Source organism: Cryptomeria japonica, chromosome 7 (genome assembly GCF_030272615.1).
Source record: "Cryptomeria japonica chromosome 7, Sugi_1.0, whole genome shotgun sequence".
Taxonomy (NCBI): domain Eukaryota; kingdom Viridiplantae; phylum Streptophyta; class Pinopsida; order Cupressales; family Cupressaceae; genus Cryptomeria; species Cryptomeria japonica.
In genome coordinates this window covers 682,270,862-682,294,768 of record NC_081411.1, presented here as the reverse complement: position 1 = coordinate 682,294,768, position 23,907 = coordinate 682,270,862, and the positions used below count along the sequence as shown (strand labels likewise).

The window sequence follows — 23,907 nt, the reverse complement described above, 5'->3', positions numbered from 1 at the left end:
TTCTTACCACTGCAATTCCTCTTAGAGAAATAATAAAAGATTATATTATATTTAATTAAAAGGACAAAGGGCAGCAAATGAAGGGTTATAACTTATATCTATTCATATTGAAGTAAAGGGATATATAAGAAGGTAAATCAAGGGCAAGAAAGGCAATTCAAAAAGATATGTTTTATTTCTCCTTTGTGAAGTATGAATTAAATATTCAGTAGTCTTGAGGATGCAATTCCTCCAAGATATAAGAAATTCGGGGACAAAAACCTTCAATTTCTTTTGACAAGTTAGTAGACAAAAAACCCCTAACTTTGGCAAAAATGATTCAAAAAAATTGTACAAAAAGGACAGCTGCAAATTACAGCAGATAAAAGTTTAATAATATCAATTTTGCATTCAAGCTTAAAATCTTAAGTTTATAATTACCAAAATGATAAGTTTAAAGTTAAATTAATATTTGTAATTCATTATTCAAGTAATATATTTGAGGCAAAAAATGAAGAATTTCTAGAACAGGACACTACATATATACCATGCAAATGAAGCTAAGCAACATCTCTTGGCCATTGCTAAAGAAGCCTTTCCCTTGCATGCATGTGATGTTGATGCTAATATGAGCAAAAACGAAAGGTGAGTAAATTTAACCTCTCAATACATTAGGACTTCGTAATGGAGCTTGAAGTGAATGTCCCCTGCTAATTACTACATTTGGCTCTTTCCTGATGGTAGGTAATCAACTGGAATACCAAAGAACCTAAAAGAACTAAGACTTATGCTTACAGAACATACTATTTTGATGCTCTCAAACACATCAATCAAGGAAGCCTGGGGATATTTGATCTCCCACAAAGGTACAGAGATAAAGAAAACTCTCCTTGACGAGTCAAACTGAACTTGTTAATGGCATGCATAGCACTTTCATGAGGCATTTCGTAGTGGTGCAGAGGGTAGATTATAAAAAAAAATCTCCTCCAAAAGTAAAACCAAACTTGTTAATAGCACGCAGAGCAATATAATGAAACTTTTCAGTCCATGATAAAGTATAAAAACTTTGTGCTATAGCATAAGCATGCGACCCCATTGTGATAGTAAAATTATTCATACACATAAAAGCTTTGGAATACAATTTAGTACATGCATTATACATAACACGGGGACTATATGTTAGATGTATTGTATACCCTGCATGTTTTCAAAGTGGTTTTTTGGCCCTTGGTTTTAACCCAACATTTTGAAATACTGGTTAGTAGTTTCTAATAGTGATGTGCCTATAAAAAATCACAAATTTATTAGGGTTAAAGACAAGCGAGAAATATTTTGTCATACTGTGATGAATGATTGAGTTAACAGTGGGTGCTATTTTCACGGGGATTTTTCCTGAAATGGGTTATCTATGGTAGAGTAGATAATTGTGTTATTCTGTGAGTGTGCCCTAAGTCACAGGATACGGCGATTTTCATGGATGAGGTTCGAATTTAATCGAATTTCAAACTTTTATAAAAAAAATCGAATTTAATCAAATTTCCTCTATAAAGCACTGCTATCTGCCTCTAAACACAACTCAGCTGGTCGTGGGTATTCTTTGTATATGCTTTGTATCTATTGGGTCATGGGTGTCTACAACTGCTGGGTTGCCCTTGGATTTTCTCCAACAAGGGTTGCTATTCTGATAATTTATTAGAAGTATACATATATTTAAAAATAAACAAAATTATAGAAGGCGAATTTTATCCAAATTTTTTTTCGAATTTTTCCCTTGTCGAATTTCATCCGAATTTCATGGCTGTCGAATTCGAATTCGAATTCGAACCTTGTGACTTAGAGTGTGCCATTGCATTCAAGCTTCTGTTAGATTGCTTCTCTTATATTGGTTTATAAGTATTATTTATCTTCACTGTAAGCATACAAAGTGAAGTCAAACAACTCAAGGCAAGTCCATGCCCCTTGACCTTTGTGCCTTGGTACCTAATGCCTAGAGATATTTGATTAACCACAAATGTAAACAGGTTAAAATAACTGTCCCCTAGATACTTAAAACTGAACTTGTTAATGCATGCATAGCACTTCAATACAACATTTCAATCCATATTAAAGTGAACTCTGCTCTAGCATAAGCATGAAGCTACATTCTGATTATGAAATGCAGACAAACTAGCAAACTATTCAATAGGAGACAATGCTAGAGAGTTACAAAATTTAAAATTAAAACTGACACTTCAAACTTGAAAATGCTTTTTCTTTTTAAAATTTTATTTCAGAATCTAGATTAAAAAATTAGAAACCTACTTGTAATAAAACCTTGATCACAAGATTGTTGGCCTTGGAAGTACCACCAATTCTGAGCATCCTTCTTGAACTTGTCAAGAAGAGCTCCAACACTTTGACCATTGGAGTGTACAAAATCGAAAAACTTAGTCATGACCACATCCTACAAATTAAGATTAAGGAATAGTCTACTAAATGCTGCCTTGTAAGCTTTGGCAACTTCAAAATCTGCATATGGGGCAATACTCGTTGGCATAGAGAAGATCTCAACACTATAGTTTTCATAAATGCATAAACTTTGGTCTTAATGAAAATAGCCATCAGCTCCTTTTGGAATCAAAAACCTGCAAGGATAAAATGCCCAAGTATCATGCCTCTTTAAGGTTGTGACAATAAATCTACCATCCTGGGGTTGCTATATTCAACCAACTTAGAACAGTTGTGCTAGAAATCATAACATTCTAGGATTCCTTTATTCCACAACTACATGGAACAATCGATAGTTTTCATGTTGTTGCTCTTGAATCCTTAAATTGGTAACCACCAGCTATTTAGTGACGACAGACTGTCAGAATGTGGCAAGAATGATTAAAGAGGTAACTCTCACCTAAGTAATTTCTATGACCTATAAGCGAAAGGACATCAGTATGTGGGACTGTAATAGCTCAAACCTGATCACCTAGGATCAAGGTTAAAACAAGATGTGTAGGAATAATGATTCTTCAAGAAGTGCCGAAAATTTGGTGGTTGTGTAGGTCGCAATATAAAATCTGCCCAACATTGGATAAAACAACAGGTTAGAAGGTTCCCTCTACTATGTTGGAGGCTAAGGTGGGGCCAATTGTTCAACAACCAGCTAAAATAAGACAAGGTGCATGGTCTCAAGCAGCAAACTGAAAAGAACAGCCAGCACCAGAAAATTTCGATATTCTTCATGTGTCACTCAGGTAGGTGGCTCCCAATAGAGATTTGTCCAGCATAAGGAACCTTACCTACCAAGAGGAAATAATATGTGGGCCCCAACAAAAATCAACGACAACTGATCAAAGAAGGAATGCAACACTAGGTAGGAGGAACAAATAATTTATTTCTATGTCCAACCCAACTTTTGTGGACCCCACCAATCAACAATATCCAAACAAGAGACAAATGCTTCAAAAGAGGATGTGAATTTGACCTGGCACATGGATCCCAACAAATAAAGCCATTTTAGGAAAAAAAAAATGCCACGTGGATACATGTCTCCTAGTCTGAAATATACACTTGAAACCAAAAAGTGAGACAGACAAAAGAACTTAAGCGAAAATCCCATAATGTCAGGCCAACAAGGAGAAAACCTTAAAACACACACCAAAAATTTAGAGTGTAAAACAAAATTGAACTGCCATGTCTTTGGGGATGCAAAATTGCCTGCGAGTCTAGAAGCTCCTGCATCAAACCTACCAGGTAATAAGTTTGTGAGCATAGTTCAAAAATTAGAGCTGAGTGGAAAAATCATCCTTCCAAAAAGCACACAATACACAACAAGCTCCATTATTGTATTAGGTACCTCAAAAGATCTCTTTCTTTGCCCCTTCTAGCACTGGACAACTCCCATCTCCTTCTGCCAAACTTGTTCATCATCCTTCAAACCTCTTGTGGGCTTTTCTCCATCATAGACTAGCCCACTCCTAATGTTTCTTCTCCACCATCGGTCCTCCTCCATCAAGGGTAATCCTCTCCTACACTAAAATCATCTTTCATGGGATTCAACCCACCCCCATCCATCCACCTCCACCAAAATTCCATCTTACATTCTTCACGTATGCATAAATCATCACAACCATTTTAATCAAATATAATCACCTCATCTAGTGCTACAAAGACCACTCTATTAGAATTAACATTATGAAAATCAGAAATTTTTATCACCATCTCTTCATCTACCTCTCTTTCTATAATAAATACTTGAACTACACATAAACAACATTAAAAACATTATGGAAATCACGAATTTCCAGCACCAATTCTTTATCTGGTTGTTTTGTATTTACTACTACATCTACTACCACTGTTGCAACCACATTCTCTTCTCTAACATCCTCATTCACCAACAATTTCATGCCTTCTAAAAGACATATTCCAAATGCAATTCCATGCTCTTTACTCGCTACTACTTCACCTGTAATCAAATCAACACAAATAATTTTATGAAAATTGAAAGATCCATAAGCATTTCTTCATGATTTCATCTAGAGCCTCATCAAGGCATTTCCTTTCTTTTTCCACTTTAATTAATATCTTCATGTCCTTCGAAAGACAAATCTTTGCAGCACTCTTATAACAAATTGTTACCTGTTGATGTGTCTTTTGTACACGACCAAACACAGAATAAAATACCTAAAGGTACCTTATCCTGTCTTGAACAAAGTTCCCAACTGCTGAAGATCTCGCCGAAGGATCAATCAAAGTAACTCCAAGGTGTTGACGTGTATTTTGTACACAATCATACACAGAATAAAATACCCAAGGGTACCTTATCCTCTCTTGAATAAAGTCTCTGATTGCTGAAGATATCGCAAAGAAAGGATCAATCAGGGTGACTCCAATGTTCTTTTATGTAGGGTCTCTACGTGTGGATAAGCACCAGTGGTCGTTGTGATTGTTGTTTCATCAAGGGGCCTTACGTTCCGAAATAGAATTTCCTATACTAACAAATTCTCAAAAAAATTCAAAAGAGTAGGGCTTGCAAGAGATAAACTCTAATCTAATCCTAAGAATGACTTAATGCGGACAAGACTTGGTAAGATTCTACCAACTTCAATATTGCCATAAAATAACAACTCAACTGAAATTGATGCAATCTTCTAAGGTAACAAATGATCTTTCAATTCATCAAGGATCATAGACACTACCACAAAGGCACATGTCTAAAGTTCAATGACAATTGAAGGTTTAAGTGATTCAAGTTTCTCCAGTTGACCACGCAAGGCGTTCCTACAATCAGCAAGAAGCTAGTCGTTTGGAAAGTGAATCTTACCAAAGATCAAGTCCAACACTTTGTCCTTCAAACTAAAATACTACCTTGACTGAGAACGATTCAAGAAAGTAAACAACCATGAAGATAACCACAAGAATTGCAATAAAACACCATAACTTCAATATTTTATTGATCTCAAAGTCATCATAAACAACAATTGCTTGAAATTCCTTCTTCAAAGCTCAATCTTGCTACAAAGTAACTTGCTCTTATCTAATTGCTAATCTCTAATCTCTCTCTAATTCTCTAATTTCTCCTTAATATCTAATTACAAAATGAAAAGAAATGAGGGTATATATAGCATCCTCAATTACAATGAACGGTCCAGATCAAAAGAAGATCAATGGCCAAGATTATGACACCTAAACCCTAATTAGGGTTTATTACAAATAGTCCCCTTTTTATTGAACAATATTAAATGCATAGCCAAATATTAAATTTGGCACAAAAACCTAGGAGACATAGACCAATGACAATTAAGGTGCCATGTCATCTATAACAATCTTTCTTCTAGAATCTTATTCCCTTTCCAATGCTCCTTTTTAGCATATGCAATGAATCTGGACACGATTCCCTCGATCTCAGCAATTGGAATCTCGAGAAGATTCCTCATTCGTTCCTCCAAATGGATGACCTGATCGAAAGCCTTGAGAAGAGAAGCGTCCCATTCAGGTTCAAGTTCTTTGGTCTTCTCAATCAGGAGCACGATAGCAAACATCTGGTCCCGTTGCTCATCTGTGATAACATTCGCATCCTTGCAAAAGATGACCTTGACCCTTTCTTCCAATTCTTGTAAATCCACATCTGTCTCAACTTCAATCCTCCTGCCAAGAATAGTACGTAGTACCTCAAACACTCTATCCTGGATCGGGTGGATAACCTCCTCAACATGATTGCATCTAGTACTGATGTACCGGAGACTTTTTATGGAAGCTAGCCATAGTAGCTCCTCCCTGCTCGGGATTATCACCAGCAGAAAGCGCAATCCTCTCTGCTCAACCGAGGACTCACAAAGAGTTAGTTACGCTCTTTATGCAGTTAGTTAAGAGCAGACAGTACTGCCCGCCCATAAACATTTTTCCGACGGTAATAACACAGAGCTGCAGAGGCAGCTGAGTATTCCAGATCACTCCGTCTCATTCCAATTAATCGGGATGGGTGGGAGATATAGCAGGGTGGGAATTCTAGCTAAGAGAACTTCCTTCATCTGGAGTAAGGTTGACCACTGAAGTAAACTATGAGGTCCTCCATCCATTATCTTTTCTTGTACTAGGACCTTCCTTGATGTTTGTCTGATTACTTGCAGGACAAGAATGACAACATCTTTAGTATGAGCAAAGGCGGCTACTGTTATCATTAAGTTGTGGATGATCTCAAGAACCTGGATAGCTCGGTGAATGGTCTGCATCATCCTCGTTGCAAATTCAATAGCAACCGTATGAGATTTGTCAATCCAAGAGCTCATAAGCTGGACCAAACTCCTGACTCTTTCCGCCTCACCAACTGATTCAAGGGGAAGTGCCTGCACGGGTGATACAACTGGATCCTGACGTCCCAAAGGCTGATTGAGATGGCTAAAGTAACCTCTCCATGCACCGACCTCTCTCTCAAGCTTTCTATTTTTCTCCATTTCTTCCCTAAGCTTGTCTTTTAGTGCTTCAAACGAATCGGTGGCCTCATCCAGTGTCTGTTTGGCTGTGAGTGGACCAAGCTCAAATGTCTCTACATCATATTCCTCTGCAAGGATCTCACCTTCATACTTGTCCACGGCCGGTGTAGCTATCTGCAATTTCCTGGATCCTGTCTCGTCTCTGATCATCTTGGACATCTTAGTGGCCTTCCTCTTTTCTGTCACTTCCTGAGAATTTCCAACAAGGCTCTCTAAATCAATCACATTATCTTCGTCCTCGATCACAATCACCCTTGTTAGTCTCTCCCTTAACCAATCTGGGATGGCAGATCTTGTTTCTTTAACCTGTATCTCCTTAGGCAATGTTTCTTCTTCTCTGAGAGGAGATATCACTTCGTTTATCGTTCTTGTCTTCATGTAGCTCATTAACTTGGAGAGATTGACTTGATGATCGTTGAGGTACTTGTCCTTCTTCCTGTTTATCGTTTTGTACCATTGATTCCATAGACTCCTCCATTTCAAGTGTCCTCTTCTCTTGTCGAGAAGATGTGCCGAATGAACGATCTCGGTTGGCCTCTTGCTTCTTCTTGGAGGACTCTCTTTTCTCAGGTCGCTCTTTTCTCTTTGAGCCTCTAGGATGAGGATTGCCCTCGCTTACGCTTCGAAGGTTACCTTCGCTTGTGCTTCTGGGATTAGGATTACCTTCACTTACACTTGCTGCTCCTTCTGTTGGTCTTTCTTCCAAAGTAAAGGTCATAGATATGCCTTGCTCTCTCAACTTCTGATGCTGCACATCAACCCATCTGCGAGTACAAGACAAAACTAGAGCCATCAAAGCATCTAGATCTACAATCTCGGGTTCATTCCAATCTAACCTTACTGCTTTGCTTTCTCGATCATAAGATGATTGGAGATGTCTGCCACTGTCCTGAGCTTGGTCGGCCACTCTGTAAATTTTGCATTTCCTGATGAAGTCTAAAGGCAATCTAGAATGCATCTTTCTTTTCACTTCAAGATCATCTGAGAGATTCATCACAAAGTCTTCTATCTAAAACTCATGCTTGTATTTTCTACCGACTGTCTCCTCTATATACCCATAAGGATCAAAGCTCTCTCTCAAGGCAAAGAATGAAAATGAATATAAAGCTAACTCCTTCTCTGCATCATCCATGGCTAGAGCATTAGGACATACCTCAACTGGATTCCCTAATATGATAGGCACAGGAACTCCATTTCCATGTCTGTGTCTGAATGCCTTCGCATAAGCTGCCAACTGTCTAGTTACTTCAAGTAACACTATTCTGTCTGTCGGATATCTCGGCAACATGTATGGAGGTGAAGGACATCCATGAACTCTAATATATGTAAATTTCAAAAATTGGATAAACCAAGCACCGTACCTCTTTACAAGCTCTTGTGCATCTTGAGATAGTCGATTGTGAATCCCGCCTTGCAATGTCCTAGTGATGTTCATCGTGAAGGTATCATTGACTAACTTGTAGTTACTTCCTAGCGGATGATGCAAGTGAACATAGGAATCACAAACTCTGACCTCCCCGGGTCCTCTTCCAATCACTCCTCTGTGAGGTAATCCTACATATTCAAAGCTCCTGATCAAGGCATATATGATGTATGAACTCATGTGGAAGGACTTGGTAGCCTTCAATCTCCTTAACTGTACGTCCAAGCAATGGCTAATCATTCTAGCCCAATGGATTGTTCCTTTTCCCTGAACTATCACTTGGATGAAGTAGAACATCCACTTCTCAAAATAGAAGGCTTGAGGAGCCCCTGTGACTCGGTTGAGTAGTGTTATCAAATCTCTGTATTCCTCCTGGAAATCGATCCTATGTGGTGTGTTTGGAATCTTGCTCAGGCGAGGCCGACTCTTGAGTAACCAATTCTTATTGATGATGCTTAGGCAAGTGTCTGGATCATCTTCGTACATGGACCTGGCTCCTTCTATGCTTTTTGTAAATCATATCTCTGTGCTCTGGAAGATGGAAAGCTTCACTTATAGCCTCCTCTGAAAGGTAAGCCAAAGTGTTTCCCTCCTTAGACACGATTGATCTTGACTGTGGATCATAATGGCGAGCACACTCGATCATCAACTCATGGCACTGGATTGCTGGAGGGAAGCCGGCTGCCTTAATGATGCCACTTTCAATTATCCTCCTGGCAACAGGTGATGGCTTGCCAATGTAAGGGACCTCTCGAAACTTCTTCACACTGAAGTTTCCCAAGTTGGTATCTCCAATGTTGCTCCACTTCGACACGATCTTGGTCTCCAATTCTTCATTCTTTTGATCTTCCTTCATGAGAGCTGGACGACTGGTGGATGCTCCCGCCTTCGGGGTCGCCATCGTAACACCTACACAACATTTCATAATAAGTAATAGATTTTGCAATATAGAAATATAGATTAGATTAAAGATTGAATTTAGGAAACTTCATGATAAGTCTTTGAGTTATCATTTCCTAAATACGATTGAGCTACTGGAAATTCAAAATTTCAAAATTCAAAATTCAAGACTGAGACTAGGACGATTAAAATTCAAAATTTGAACAAGGGAACTTCGCCATACCTCACTTTGAGAGCTAACTCTAACAAAAGGATGCAAAATTAGGAAATTCGCCTAGGCAAAATGAAGATTGAAGTCTTCAACGTGAGCTTCCTCTAGCAAATGCGTCTCCTTTATTAACTTCACCACCTTGAGGGCAAATTCGCTCCACCATAAACAAAGTTCGCACTCCTCTTGATGAGATCTCGCACTTCCTTATTCGCACTTCAAATCGCATATGAACAATGATTGAATGATGGTTTAAACATGCTCACATACCTTCATTATATAGGCGCTCACCTGTTTGCAATCCCTATAGGCCGACTTGGAAATAAGGCAAATAATAACAAAATTTAAATAAAAGGAGGCCGACTTTTGGAAACAAACATTAAAATAGAACCCAAGCGCTCTCTTTTTATTTAATTTAATAATTAATTAATTTTAATGCCTTTGTATTTAATAATTTCGATTTTAAAAAAGGCTAAATTAATCATTAAATGCCTCATGCGCTATTTTTAAATGCTAATTCAATTAAATATTTCAAGTTTTATCGATTTTTAGCATTTAATGCATTTCGAAAATATTGGCGCCTAATCATGGGAGGATTTTGGAACATTAACAATATCGCTCTGGTCCCTGGGAGAGGGACAGGAGCGCCTTAGCATTTTGGTCTTGTATTTTTCGCTTCTTACGTTCAAAATCACTTCCTTCACGTCCAAACTGGCATTTTAATTGGGAACTTTGAGCTTGATCTATTCAATTTTGTGAATGAATGCCCCTTAGAACCATTATCGCCCTGGTCCTTGACTGAAGGACAGGAGCGAACTTTGTATTTGAGCTCAAAATTGTTGACTTTCGACGTTGGCTCCTTGTTTATTATCTTCCTAAAGACATTTTCGATCTTGCATGTCCTTGCCTTGACGTAGTTTTTGAAGGAAATGGCTAGTTTAATAGAAATCGCCCTGGTCCTTGACTGAAGGACAGGAGCGATTTTGCGTCTTTGCTCAAGTTAGTCAATTTTTTAAAGTTTGGTTCCTTGTCCATCACCCTTCAAAAGACCCTTTGACTTCGTTCAACCTTGCTTTGGCGTAGCTTCAGGAGGGAATGATGGTTTTCATTGAAATCGCTTTGGTCCTTGACTGAAGGACAGGAGCGAACTTTTGTTCCTTGTGCTAATCCTTGATCATATCCACTTCCAATTGTCTTCAAAGTGTAAAATAGTGTCTCTTACTCCTTCTTGAACGTTTGAAACGGAAGTGACACCTCAAAATTGGACACACTTGCATATTTCGCTCTAGTCCCTTGGAGAGGGACAGGAGTGCCTTAGTCATTTCTCATCACTTTTCGTGGTCTCTGTAACTTTGCTTTCCTTCAAAGCACCTCCAACATCTTCGCCACCTTGTGCCTTGACCTGGATTCATCTAAATTCGATGAAAAAGACTTGAAAATCTATATTTCACCCTGGTCCCTTGGTAAGGGACAAGAGCGATTTGGCAATTATAGGCTCAATCATTCTTCGCCAACGTTTAAAACTATCTTCAATGGATTCATTATGCTCCCCTTCACTCATCTCCAACATGAAACTTGTTCTAACTTTGTGGGAAATTTGCCTCATGAGGAAATCGCTCTGGTCCCTTGGAGAGGGACAGGAGCACCTAGGACAAAATATGTTTCACTTTGCGTCTTGCAACCTTCAAAATTATCTTCAATGGAACGACTACGCCTTCTTTTATTTGCCTCAAACTTAAAACTTACTTCACCTTCGCCCAAAAACTTGTCCTTTAAGAAAATCGCTCTGGTCCCTGGGAGAGGGACAGGAGCTATCTTTGAAATTCGCCTTGGTCCCTGACAGAGGGACAAGAGCGAACTTGCCTTCTTGGGTCGATTTTCTCCATAGTGGCCCTTTCAAGTTATATTCAACTGATAAAACGTACCTTCCTTGTTCTTCTCAAATCACGAAATCATTCAAATCTTGCAAGGATAAGGCGATCTGGGATTTCAAGCTCTGGTCCTTCAGTGAGGGACAGGAGCAATTTTGTCATTTTAGCACATTTCCTTATTTGCAAATTACTTCAAATTATATTCAATGGACAAAAGATGCCCTCCTTGATCTCTTCCAATCCAAAAATCGTCTTGGTCCTGCAAGGACAGTGTAACTTTGAGAAACAAGCTCCGGTCCTTCAGTGAGGGACAGGAGCGATTTTTGTCCTTAAGGCCAAATGTTCAATTTTTCATTGCAAACGACTAAGTCTTGGTGCTTCATCAGGTTGATTTCATCCCTTATTGTGTCCTTGATGCCTTAATTTGATCAACTAAGACCAAAAAATGGTCTAAGTAGGCCATTTCGCCCTGGTCCCTGGCTGAGGGACAGGAGCGATTTGACCTTAAACTTTAAAAAACTTGCCATTTTTGAGTTCAAAAATCCTCAAAATCTTCAATCTATGTTCAACTGCATCTCCTGGCGACCCTGCACAAGACAAATGAAACAAGTTAATAACCAAGATGCATAAAAATACCCAATTCGCCCTGGTCCCTGACAGAGGGACAGGAGTGATTTTACCTTTATAGGCCAAAATATCAAGAATTTAGGTTCTCAGTCACTTCACAAGGCAAAATTAGGTTATCCCCAAGGTCAGGGATCAATTATCAGAATCTCCAAAATTTGGTCAAAATTCACCCGAACAAAATCTCATAATTCCATCATTAACACTTAGGCAAAATTTGGACTTGCTTTCAAAATTCCGACTGGACCTAGACAGACTCATCTGACACCCTGACAGATTCACCCTATTTCAAAATTGCAACCTACGCGAGGATGCTCAATAATCATTCAAAACGGACTGGACTCTGGCTTAAAAACATCAAAATGGAAACCCTAAGGCTTAACCCTAGTCCAGACGACTCGCTCACTTACCCAAAACCCTAAAAGCAGAGAGAAGAACAGGCAAAACCGAGCAAAAAGAGGGGGTCCCCATTTTAATGGGGCGATGTGTGAAATGGTCACAACACAAGGTTCTGTTATGTAGGATCTCTACGTGTGGATAAGCTCTTTGTGGTATGATATGATTTTGCTGGAATCACAAGGGGACTTACACTTGATGACTGAACGTCTGATTTGCTTTGAATATTACTAGAACACAGGATTTCACTAGCCTAGATTTTGAAAAAAAAGAAAAAAAAAGGATGAGGGCGAGGAAAGGATCTAATTCTGACACTAAGAATGTAAGAGCAATGAATGACCTTTGATGAAATTCTAACTAAGTCTTGTTTTGACATCCCAGGACCATCTCCACAAGGTTAGTGCGATCTTCGGAGGAAAACTTTATGATGTTTAGATCATCACTACAGGCATAGACACCATCAGGCTGATGCATGTCAATGAAGAAGCGACAATTGAAGTTAAGCTCAAGCTGAATGATTCCAGTTGACCACACAAGGCAAGTCTGCAATCAACAACTGCTAGTAGTATGGATATACAAATTTCACCATCAATCAAACACATTTCTTCCACTCATTTAATAACATGAAATCAAATCTGAGAAGTATAAAGAACATGCAAATTGTTGAATCGACCCATAGATTTCACCATTTCTTCAATGAAGTTTACAAGTCTTTTACAACAACATCTTGGCAACAATCTTTGCCTTCTCTTCCTATTCTACTCTAACTGCTATTCTATTTGCTATTAATCATTAGCTATTTTAACCTCTATGAACTAACTATTAACCTTCTAGCTATAAGCCTTTACAAATGAGGAGCCAGGGCCTATATAGTGCTCTCAATACAATTCTGACACTAAGAATGTAAGAGCAATGAATGACCTTTGATGAAATTCTAACTAAGTCTTGTTTTGACATCCCAGGACCATCTCCACAAGGTTAGTGCGATCTTCGGAGGAAAGCTTTATGATGTTCAGATCATCACTACAGGCATAGACACCATCAGGGTGATGCATGTCAATGAAGAAGCGACAATTGAAGTTAAGCTCAAGCTGAATGATTCCAGTTGACTACACAAGGCAAGTCTGCAATCAACAAACTGCTAGTAGTATGGATATACAAATTTCACCATCAATCAAACACATTTCTTCCACTCATCTAATAACATGAAATCAAATCTGAGAAGTATAAAGAACATGCAAATTGTTGAATCGACCCATAGATTTCACCATTTCTTCAATGAAGTTTACAAGTCTTTTACAACAACATCTTGGCAACAATCTTTGCCTTCGCTTCCTATTCTACTCTAACTGCTATTCTATTTGCTATTAATCATTAGCTATTTTAACCTCTATGAACTAACTATTAACCTTCTAGCTATAAGCCTTTACAAATGAGAAGCCAGGGCCTATATAGTGCTCTCAATACAATTCAATGGCTCAGATCAATTTGAGATCAATGGCCAAGATTTAACAATGAAAACCCTAATTAGGGTTTGTTACAACAAACTCAATTCTAGCCAATGAAATAATTGCATTATTTGGACACATGTCTTCTCTGAAATATTCGACCAATGGATAACCGAGGTAGGTACATCGAAGTTAGTGGCATCTTTGATGAGTCAGGTACATTGAATCTGGACACGCTGAGGTGGACCAATCCGACTGGAGGAGTGATGACTGGAATGCCACCTTGTCTGACACTTGTAACTTGGTAGATGTTCAATTTGATGATGCTGAGAAGATAATTTTAATTAACTCTTTTGAAACTATCTGCTTCCTCAACGAACCCTTGCTTTAACCTCTTTTGTCTTTGATGTGCAAGATGGATGGTGTACCTTTCCTTGAAATGCTGGACTGGAAGAGGTCGTCCCTGATGATGTTGGACTGGAGAAGGTCGTCCTTGATGATGTTGGACTGGTCTTCTTTCATCTGCAAGACAAACCAAAAGATGATTAAGGTCATATAATAAATTCATTTGAACATAGTATTTTACACCTTAAATCATCAACAAAAGATATTAAAATGAAGCTTGCTCAAGATTCTCCCCAGGGACAGGCCCTATAAGAATTTCGCCCTGGACCCTCTGGAAGGGTCAGGAGCGAAATTCACTTTTTGCTTGCCTATTCGCACTAAATTTTACTTTCTTCACTTCACTTCATCTGGACTCCCTCATATTGAATCCACTTCTCAACTTGGCAACATTGGTTTGATCTTCACAAGGCCCAAAAAGGAGAATTCGCTCAAAAACCTAGCCAGGGACAGGACCTATCCTTGACTTTTCCAACTCTCATCCTCTTTGGGAGGCAAACATAGATCCCTCTCCTTTCATTTCCACCTTGGTCCTGACTCTGGCTAAAGGAAAAATGAGTGTTTTCAAGAATTTCACTCTGGACCCTTTGGAAGGGTCAGGAGCGAAATTCCTAATCTTGGCCAAACTCCTTCACATTTTCACATCCCATCACCTCAAAACTAGAACGTTGGTCTTAACAAGGGAGAAAATGAGGTTTTCAAGAATTTCACTCTGGACCCTTTGGAAGGGTCAGGAGCGAAATTCCTACTTTAGGCTAATTTCCATAATTTTGTCACCTCAAATCTCCTCTCAAAGACAAATGTGCATCAAAACCTTTCCATCACGCCCCATAAGTCAATAAACTTGGTCATGTCAAAGAGCAAAGTGGAGAAAAATAAATTTCGCTCTCGACCCTTTGGAAGGGTCAGGAGCGAAAATCATCCTTGGGCTCAAATCCTGACTTCATTTTCACATTTCCTCATTCAAACAAGCGTTTTTACCTTCATTCAAGCCTAGGAATGCGTTAGTTCTAGGTTTTGGTCAAAGTAGAATGTCTTATGGAGAATTTCGCTCTGGACCCTTTGGAAGGGTCAGAAGCGAAATTTGACATTTTGGTCTCTCCGTCGGGATCATTTTATGGAATATAACATTTAAGTATAAGTGATATGGATGTTTGAGAGTGATTTCGGACCTCTAGGAGTTATATTGCAAAATCTAGTTTTGGAGGATTCTTCAATTTTCCAGACAGTCAAATTTCAGGATCAGGACATTCCAGACTTAGCCAAATTTCAGGGCATTTGAAGATCAGGATGACATTCCAGACTTCATCACTCACCAACTTGACCTAGCTCGGACCTTCAAGAATGATACTCACTCACCAAGCAAGACACAATTAGCAACAAGATCAAAACCAAGCCCTAAGGAAGACTTTCAAAGAAACCCTAATTCAGGGGTCCCAAAGACTCAACCTAGCTCAAGCAAAGCCTGCTATCCAGGTGATCCCCCTGGCGACACTCGAAAAGAAAAGGCTAACAGACAAAACTCTAAAACCTAGAAAGCAAAACCCCACAAAGCGAAAAAAGTAGGGGTCCCCATTTGCAATGGGGCGATGTGTGAATACATCACAACATTACCATATAAGGAAATTAAGAGAATCTATCTATTTTTAGCCTTGTTTCCTTTACCCTTCTTTGCTGCAACAAACTCTATATGCAAAGAATTACAAGAACTAAACATTTCTTTAATCTTTTTAGTATCCTCTTCATATGGGTGATTCTCTTCACCTTCATACACTTTTCTATCAACTAAAAGGCATTCACAATGTAACATCCATGTTTGGGATTTGCCATCATGTAGCCCTGAGACAACAATTTTAATTTAAAGTGAAAGTTGTCATATATTAATAAACATAATTTTATCAGAATTGAATACATTTTATTATAATATTGACTTAAAATTCTAAGAATAATTTTGGAAGAGAACTTATCTCGATAACTTTTTTTGATTTATACACTTGAGATATGTGCTTCTATCTTGTAGACTTCTGTTCGACTAGAGAGATCCAAATCTGGAAATAAATAAGTAATTAAAGTCTTCAAAATGTCCTTTTTCTTATCTCCCCTACTTTTCATTTTATATCTTCATATTTATGGAAGAGTCACATCCTTATGCAAATAGACATCTCTCTTTGAATGAGACATGTCCTTTTGCAATCTAGTCGCTGAGTTTCAATTTGTTAAAAATGCTGCCACTTATGAATTCGCTGTTTTATAAGACTTGTCGGCTCATCGTTCTAGTGATCATTATGCTAAGGTCTATTCCCTTAATCGCATTACTTCATAATTTATACAGAATACTCCTTCGTCACATGATTGTGCTATCTCTTTAATATTGATTTTAATGATTCGTTGACCTAGTATAGATCTTCAATAGTTCGCATCAGATAGTGATTGCAATAATAATATAAGGAAACACAATTATATTACCATAGCTCATTTTTTAGAAGAGTCTGAAGTTTTGCCGAATCCCTGATTTACATATTTGAAATATATGCTTCCATGTAAAATTTTGCTGCTCAACTAAACCCTTCAGATTAGAGTAATAATGATATAAACTCCTCCCCCTCAGAACAATGATTTGAATCTCTTTTTATATCCTCTTGTTTCCATGAAGGGATGTATCTCTTTGAAGAATGATGCCCTTCCAAATGGACATGACTTCCTTCCTTAATCACACCCCTTTGTTGTTTGTTTATAAACAAATACAAAGTGCATCTTTATAATATGTTAATAACTGTGTTCTTATGATCGTGGCCCCTGCATTGCCATCCTTAATTAATATTTATTGTTCCCTTCACAAATTATTTAATCGTTCCTCCTTATCATTAATATTGCAACACTTATATTAAACGCTGCACATCTTAAAATAATGATTGTATTTTACTCCATATTAATTGCATATTTTGGTTTGTTCATACTAGTCGTTGTTATCATAAATTCCTTGATAACACCAATTTCTCTCCCTTTCGAACGAATGCTCTGCTGGTCGTCTGCCTTGATAGAGTGTAAGTGTAAGCATTGCTTTTAATGAATACTTTGTTGATTTAACGTATGTTTCTACTACATATTGCAGCCTAAATTATTGCTTATTATAATCACTGGCTGTGTGGGATTCGGCCATATTGATCATTGTTGCTGCTCTTATCGAACATATCAAACACAGAGATAGATGATGGAGTCGGTCTTGAGATAATCTCTACCCTTTGTCTTGAAATAGATCATCACTATAATGAACTTCCAATAACCGATGAATCCAATTAATCTTCTTTGAATCCTTATGTATTTCTATTAATGAAGTTACTAAATCTCATCTTCTTACTAAGTCAACGATTTATAATAATTATTGTTTGTCTTCCAAGCATCGTCATTCTAATAAGGAATTGCTATTATTGAAGTCTTATAAATCACTGCATGGGAGAATTGTTAATCATGCTCTTTATCATTGATAAATGATTCATTTAATCATGAATGAGTTGCTGCCTTCAGACATTTTGATCACTATTCTTAATCGCTGAGTTTTTATTAATGCTTGATCTTAATCATTTGTCCTTTGTATCATTTATAAAGATAATACAAGGAGCTTTCTCAATATCAACAATACTTGACGGAGTCTTGTTTGGGGACATCACACACAAGCCATGACTTTTGCTTTCAAATCTACTACTTCTAAAGATTCTTTTGCTGCAAAGAACTTGCATTTTTTGATCTTTTGTCACCACCACAGATTTATCTCCTTTATTATCCTTTGCTGCAATAAAATCTTCATATGAAGAATCACTCTAACCAAACGGCACCTCAATCTTCTTCATTAACTCCACGATCAAATATAGGGCCTTCATAAACCAACATTTCAACTCTCAAATCAGCTACTACCTCCATGGCAAAACTTCAAACTTTTGCAACTTGTATTTCTCAAACTTCCATTATCACCATAATTTTCTCATGCATTATCCTCTATCATGAGGACTTCCTCTTTTCTGTCTTGGCCTGGCAACAAAAAAATAGAATAAATTCAGCATCCTTCCAAATCTCTATCTGGATGATCTACACAGTCTGGCAGGAATCAATCCACAACCCTTTTTTATATCCTCTGGCATGTTGCCTGTATATTTCTTTTTTTATATCTCTTGGTAGCCTTCACACATAAATGACCTTTGCATTACACAAAAACAGCCACTAGGTCCATTTTGGAATCAAACATCTCCAAGAATAAATCACCCAAGTATCATGCCTCTTTATGGTTTTGAGGGTGTATCCTTGTCGTCTAGGTGTGCTATATTCAACCAACTTATAACAGCTGCACTAGAAGTTGTAACAGTTCAAGATTCTATTATTACACATCAATCTGTAATAGTCAGCATTTTTCATGACTCTTGCACTTGAATCCTTAAATTGGTAACCACCAACAACATAGCGACTGCAGCTTGTTAGAATACAACAATAACAATTAAAGAGGAAATGTTATCTAAGTAATTTTCACAACCTTTTAAAGGAAAATATGTCAGTATGTGGGCCCAGCAACAGCTCAGAATCAATCACTTAGAATCAAGGTAAAAATAAAATGCGCAGGAATAATGATTGTTCATCAAGCGCTTGAAAATTGGAGTTACATGGGTTCCAGTAGAGAACCTGCCCAACATAGAATGAAACTGTGGGTTAAAAGGTTCCATGGTTTTCATAATTCGTTGTCAATATGTTTGTGATTTTGAAAAACAGTATGAATGTTACAAAAAGGCACAAAGGCTGCAAGTTCCACTTTCAACTACAATATGAAAATACAAAAACACAGAAAGTTTCATTTTATTTCCTCCTCATTTAGGGTAAGTTGGGGTATTGGGGTCATTGGCATGCGAAGTCAAGGGGTTGAGTTTAGCCCCCCTACCCATGCTGAAGTCAAGCCTTGTTGAAGAAAAAAAAATTTAGGACTTACTATTTTATGGGGGAAGTCAATTGTCCCTATGACAGTTAGGGGGCATCACAAACATCTTTTCTTATCCCAAGCACAATTGGCCATCCCCTTTTGTTTCATGGGACATCCCTGAGTTTCTTGGACATCCCCTCTATATTTTCAAATATTGAGGACGACCCAAGGAAATCGCCTAGGCATCCCCCATACTTGGAATGTTCTAAAAATAGGAATGCGCCAAAAGATGCTAGGGACATGTCTCGAGTTTTCCTAGCTTATATTGAATGCTAAAAAGAAATAATATAGGATAATTTCCAATAGACATGTATGAAAATGGAATGTTATAAAAAAACAATGCACATCAATTACTGGAATCATTATTTTCTCCTAGTGATGCCAAGAAATTCAGCAACTGCATACCAAAAATGTAGCATACTGGGAGGAGCTTTAGGGAGAGTTCCTTAAATATATGGTATTAATCAGCTTACATTCTTGTTTACTCCCGAAGGGAACTTACTTGATTACGTAGAGTAAACTGAATACAGAAACATACCAAATAATAGTACTCAACACAACATCATATGGTAGAAAGATATTTTCTTTATTATCAAGTGTAATGTGTACAATCATGAATATTTTCCAATACAACAATCAGAGTATATGTAGTGCCTGGTACTTGGTTAAGACTGCCAAGCATTGGCAACTACCAGCAATCACTTGGGAACAAACCAATTACACTACCAATTATACTAACAAAACATTGTACTAATAAAACATTATCTAATATTACTGTAGTTTTGCCGACATATCAACCCCCCACAAAAGAAGTCATCTTCCAGACGATGAAAACAAAATGGTGCTAGAAAATGCAAGTCACTGAGAAGCGGGAGGGTGAGAGGACGTCCCTAGTAGTAGAGATAATGTCGAGGTGGATGGCTACAAGTGTTGTTGATGCAAGAGCTGGAGGCATTGAGTTGCCATCACTTCCCGCTCACAAGATGCCTTCACCATGTATGTTGCCTCCATCAGTTTTGCATGCATTGCTTCAAGCTCGCTACCCTTCTCCCCCAATTGTGTGTTCAATTGCATGATCTGCTCATCCCTTCCTACCAACCGTGCGGTCAGCTTTGCCACCTGTTGATCTCTATCATCCAATTTCTGCTCATGCTCACCCACCCTCTTCTCCAAAGAAGTGACTCGAGTGTCCCTATGCCAACTGGTCTCGAGTTTTCTGTGCTTGTTCTATAAGAGCTTGCTAAGCATGTTCCATCTAGTGGAGGGCCTGCACTAATTGGGCAACAACCTGGGAGTGTGTGGTTGTCAACTACCTAAGGTTAAGGAACAAATCCTCGAAAGCAACCTGTATTCCATAAATCGCTTAAGTACTTGTCCATGGCAACCTCCAACGACGGTAGGTCACTACAGGGTCTAGGCATCTCTCATCTCTTCTGTATCCACCTTCGGCCAACCTCTCGTAGTGAAGCATCTAAAAAACTCTTCCTCACATTCACCCTTCATAAAGGCCAGAAGGTGCTCTACTAGCTATGCTACCAGGGGATCATCGTCGATGTCCAAATCCCATGCAATCTCCCCCACTTGGCCAAGAAAGGTGGCCATGCCTTCCAATTGGCAGAAGCAACATTGCACTATGCCTACTAGATCTTGAGGGTTTGGTCGGCCCAAGTGCAGCACTATTTCCTCTTCCTCGCCGGATGATGACCCTTGCACAGCTGAATTTGTGACTTGTTCTCGCTGAGTAGGCACCACTGATGGCGTAAGTACCGTTGTAAGTGTCCACGATGCACCCTCGCCACCTACACTACCACTTGTTGCAATTGCCTTTGCACCTTGAGTAGTCACTAAGAGCAACTCCACACGTGGAACCTCGAGTGCAATCCCTAACAAGTGCAACCACAAATCAATCTTAGGCTGGCCAGTGCCCTCCCTTGGCACAGAAGGTACAAGTAGTGGTGGAATTAGTTGTCCTGCTACTGCTATTGTTGATGGTGTTACTATTAACAGACTTGATCCTATTGATGATGTTGTTGCCAATGGTGTTGACAAGCTTGACACTGCTACTTCCAATGTCGATGGTGTTGGCGTTGCCACTACCGAGTGTGTCACTACCATTGCCAATGGTGTTGGCAAATTTGACCTTGCCATTGTCACTCCAACTATGGCGACCCCATCACTATCCTTTTGGGTTGTCACCACCATTGCCAATGGTGTTGGCAAATTTGACCTTGCCATTGTCACTCCAACTATGGCGACCCCATCACTATCCTTTTGAGTTGTCACCCTCGTCATCGTAGTTTACAATGTGTAACATACAACAACCTATGCAAATTTGAAATAACAACTTTTAAATCTTTTCAACAGAAAAGGAGGGAAAAACCACCCTTTTTTTTTTTTTGAACATCAAATAACTGAAATGAAACTAGATCTTAAATGAAAGATTGAATTAAACGAAGATCTATGCTATAGGCATGAATAGAAGATACAATGTAACTTTAAACATTTCTATTAAATTGAAAGAAGTTTAGAAAATACATTTCTCCAGATGCCAATATTCTGAAACTTTCATAACTTTATCGACTGCCCAATGAGGGAAAGTATCATCGGGGCGCTCTCCGCCAAACCACGGACTTACTGGATTGGCCCGACCCTTTGCAGGGAGATAACAAAAGTCATCTCATGCCATCTGCACAGGAGGGTAATAATCTGATTTTCAGACTCCAAAATGACTCCACACACAGCACTGCTAACTTCTGAATTTTTTGAATCCACACCATATCACATACCCTTATACTAAGTTTTCACTCCAAAAATACTTCAAATCAAAACACTCTTTTCGGCAGCTATTATACATAAACTTCAGGCAGACATGAAGTTCTGAAAAATAGAATATGTGCCTCCATGCTCAGCACAGTACTACCTGCTAAAGATTTTTTTTTTTTAAAAAACATCGTCCAAAGATGATACAGTATTCGAGTGCTATCCCATGCCTCTGTTGTAGCCACAAGTTTCCATGCTGTCACGAGAGACTCTTCACACCTACAGCAATACAGAATATTTCTTTCACACAATTTTGAGTCTTCTTCATACCGCCATCATTGATATTTCCCTGACTTAGATTAATCCTTAAATCCTCCATGAACTCGGTTACAGAGAATACCTTCCATCCCTTTCAGATTTACTCGGTTATAGAGAATATCTTCCATCCCTTTCAGATTTACTCCCACAATAACTTTTTATCAAGATAGGAGCATTCCATAACAAGGAAGAAGTTTCACTCTTTTTGACAGGAAACACATCCATCAAATGAATGTTGCACTTTGACATTAACGGGAGTAATCATTTAATTTCAGGCACCATGCTGTATTTTTTACACCAATTTGAAAACATTGACCAAAATAAGCTTCACCACAAGTGCATGGAAGACTCCACGTTTTTTGAAAACGGAAGTAGAATCGTCTGACAAAGAATTGACCTCAAAATAGAGAAGAAACGGCTTGCCAAAAAAATGAAAAACGTTACAAAGAATCCTTTTTTTTTAAGGAAGCCACCACCGCTAAGCATTAAAATAAATAAATTTGTTTGCCATTAAAGAATACTGACGCCAACAAGTCTTCATATCAAAATTAGAGTGAAAACATAATTGATTTAGCCGACTCCACTACGTTGGGAAATCTCATTCAATATAGCTGACATATTTAAAATTAACTCAGCCTCTGAATAAAGAAGTTGACCCTTTGAAAATTCCAATGCTGACGTGGCCCATAAACTGACTTGGCACAAAGAATGGACAGGTAAGCTTCTGACACTGACAAGTAAGTAGGTGATGCTGACAAGCAGGTAGCTCAACCAGACAACCAAGCACCTCAGCCAGGCAGGCAACCAGCTCAAGCAAATCAACTAGGCAGCTCAACTGCTTTTTCAATTCAATTCTATCAACTAACCTTTGACATCAATGACAAAATGTTCAACACAGACAACGTGATGACATGTGCAAATGGTTGACCTCAGAAGAAATAAGGGATATTTACTAGATGTTGGAGGCAAATTGACTACTAAATTAAAACCATGCTTACAAGACTTGAACTTGGTTTGAATTCGTTTGGCTATTTTTGACTGCCTCCATACTTGTTTTATAATATTATGATTTTTTAACTCATTTGGCATTTGTTACAGTTGTGTTTGGACGCATTAGGCACAACTACATAAAGGGTGTTGTTTACAGTCACAAGTAGAAGGAATGGCATTTTTCAATCAAGTTTTTAGGGTTTTCTACAGTCGCAAGTGACTAGTTGCAAAAGGAGCTACAAAAGGCCAAGTCTTTGCTGAGTCTGGATCTCTGGTACTCGCTCAGCCCTGCTTGCCTTGAGATTCGCTTAAGTCTAAAGAGTTTTGGGTGAGTCCTGTAACTATGGTCAAAACAGTTGTTACTTTTTTGTTCACTAATACTCAGATGAGTGCTCTCTTAGCTGGTACTGTTTTTGTTTCCGTTGACTGTTGTAAGAAGTTTCTAAAAACATAGAATAAAATAAATAAAAGGATTCAAGACCAATGATATTCATGTCTTCCACTGCATAGCCCTATTTAGACTGCACATATTCCCCAGCTTCACTGCTAATTTTCTAAAGAATAAAGGTTTGGTCAGATATAATGAGGATTTAGTGTCAAATAAAACATAGTGATAAAATTATGAAAAAAGGCATGAGGAATGAAGGTCGATGTGCGCTT

At 38.4% G+C, this 23,907-nt stretch overlaps 1 protein-coding gene across 4 annotated transcripts in view; it reads right to left on the bottom strand.

Annotated features, from left to right (window-relative positions):
- LOC131068501 (probable mitochondrial adenine nucleotide transporter BTL3) overlaps nucleotides 1–23,907 on the bottom strand; it is a 51,459-nt gene that overhangs the window by 1,956 nt on the left and 25,596 nt on the right. The gene's annotated exons all lie outside the window — the stretch shown is intronic.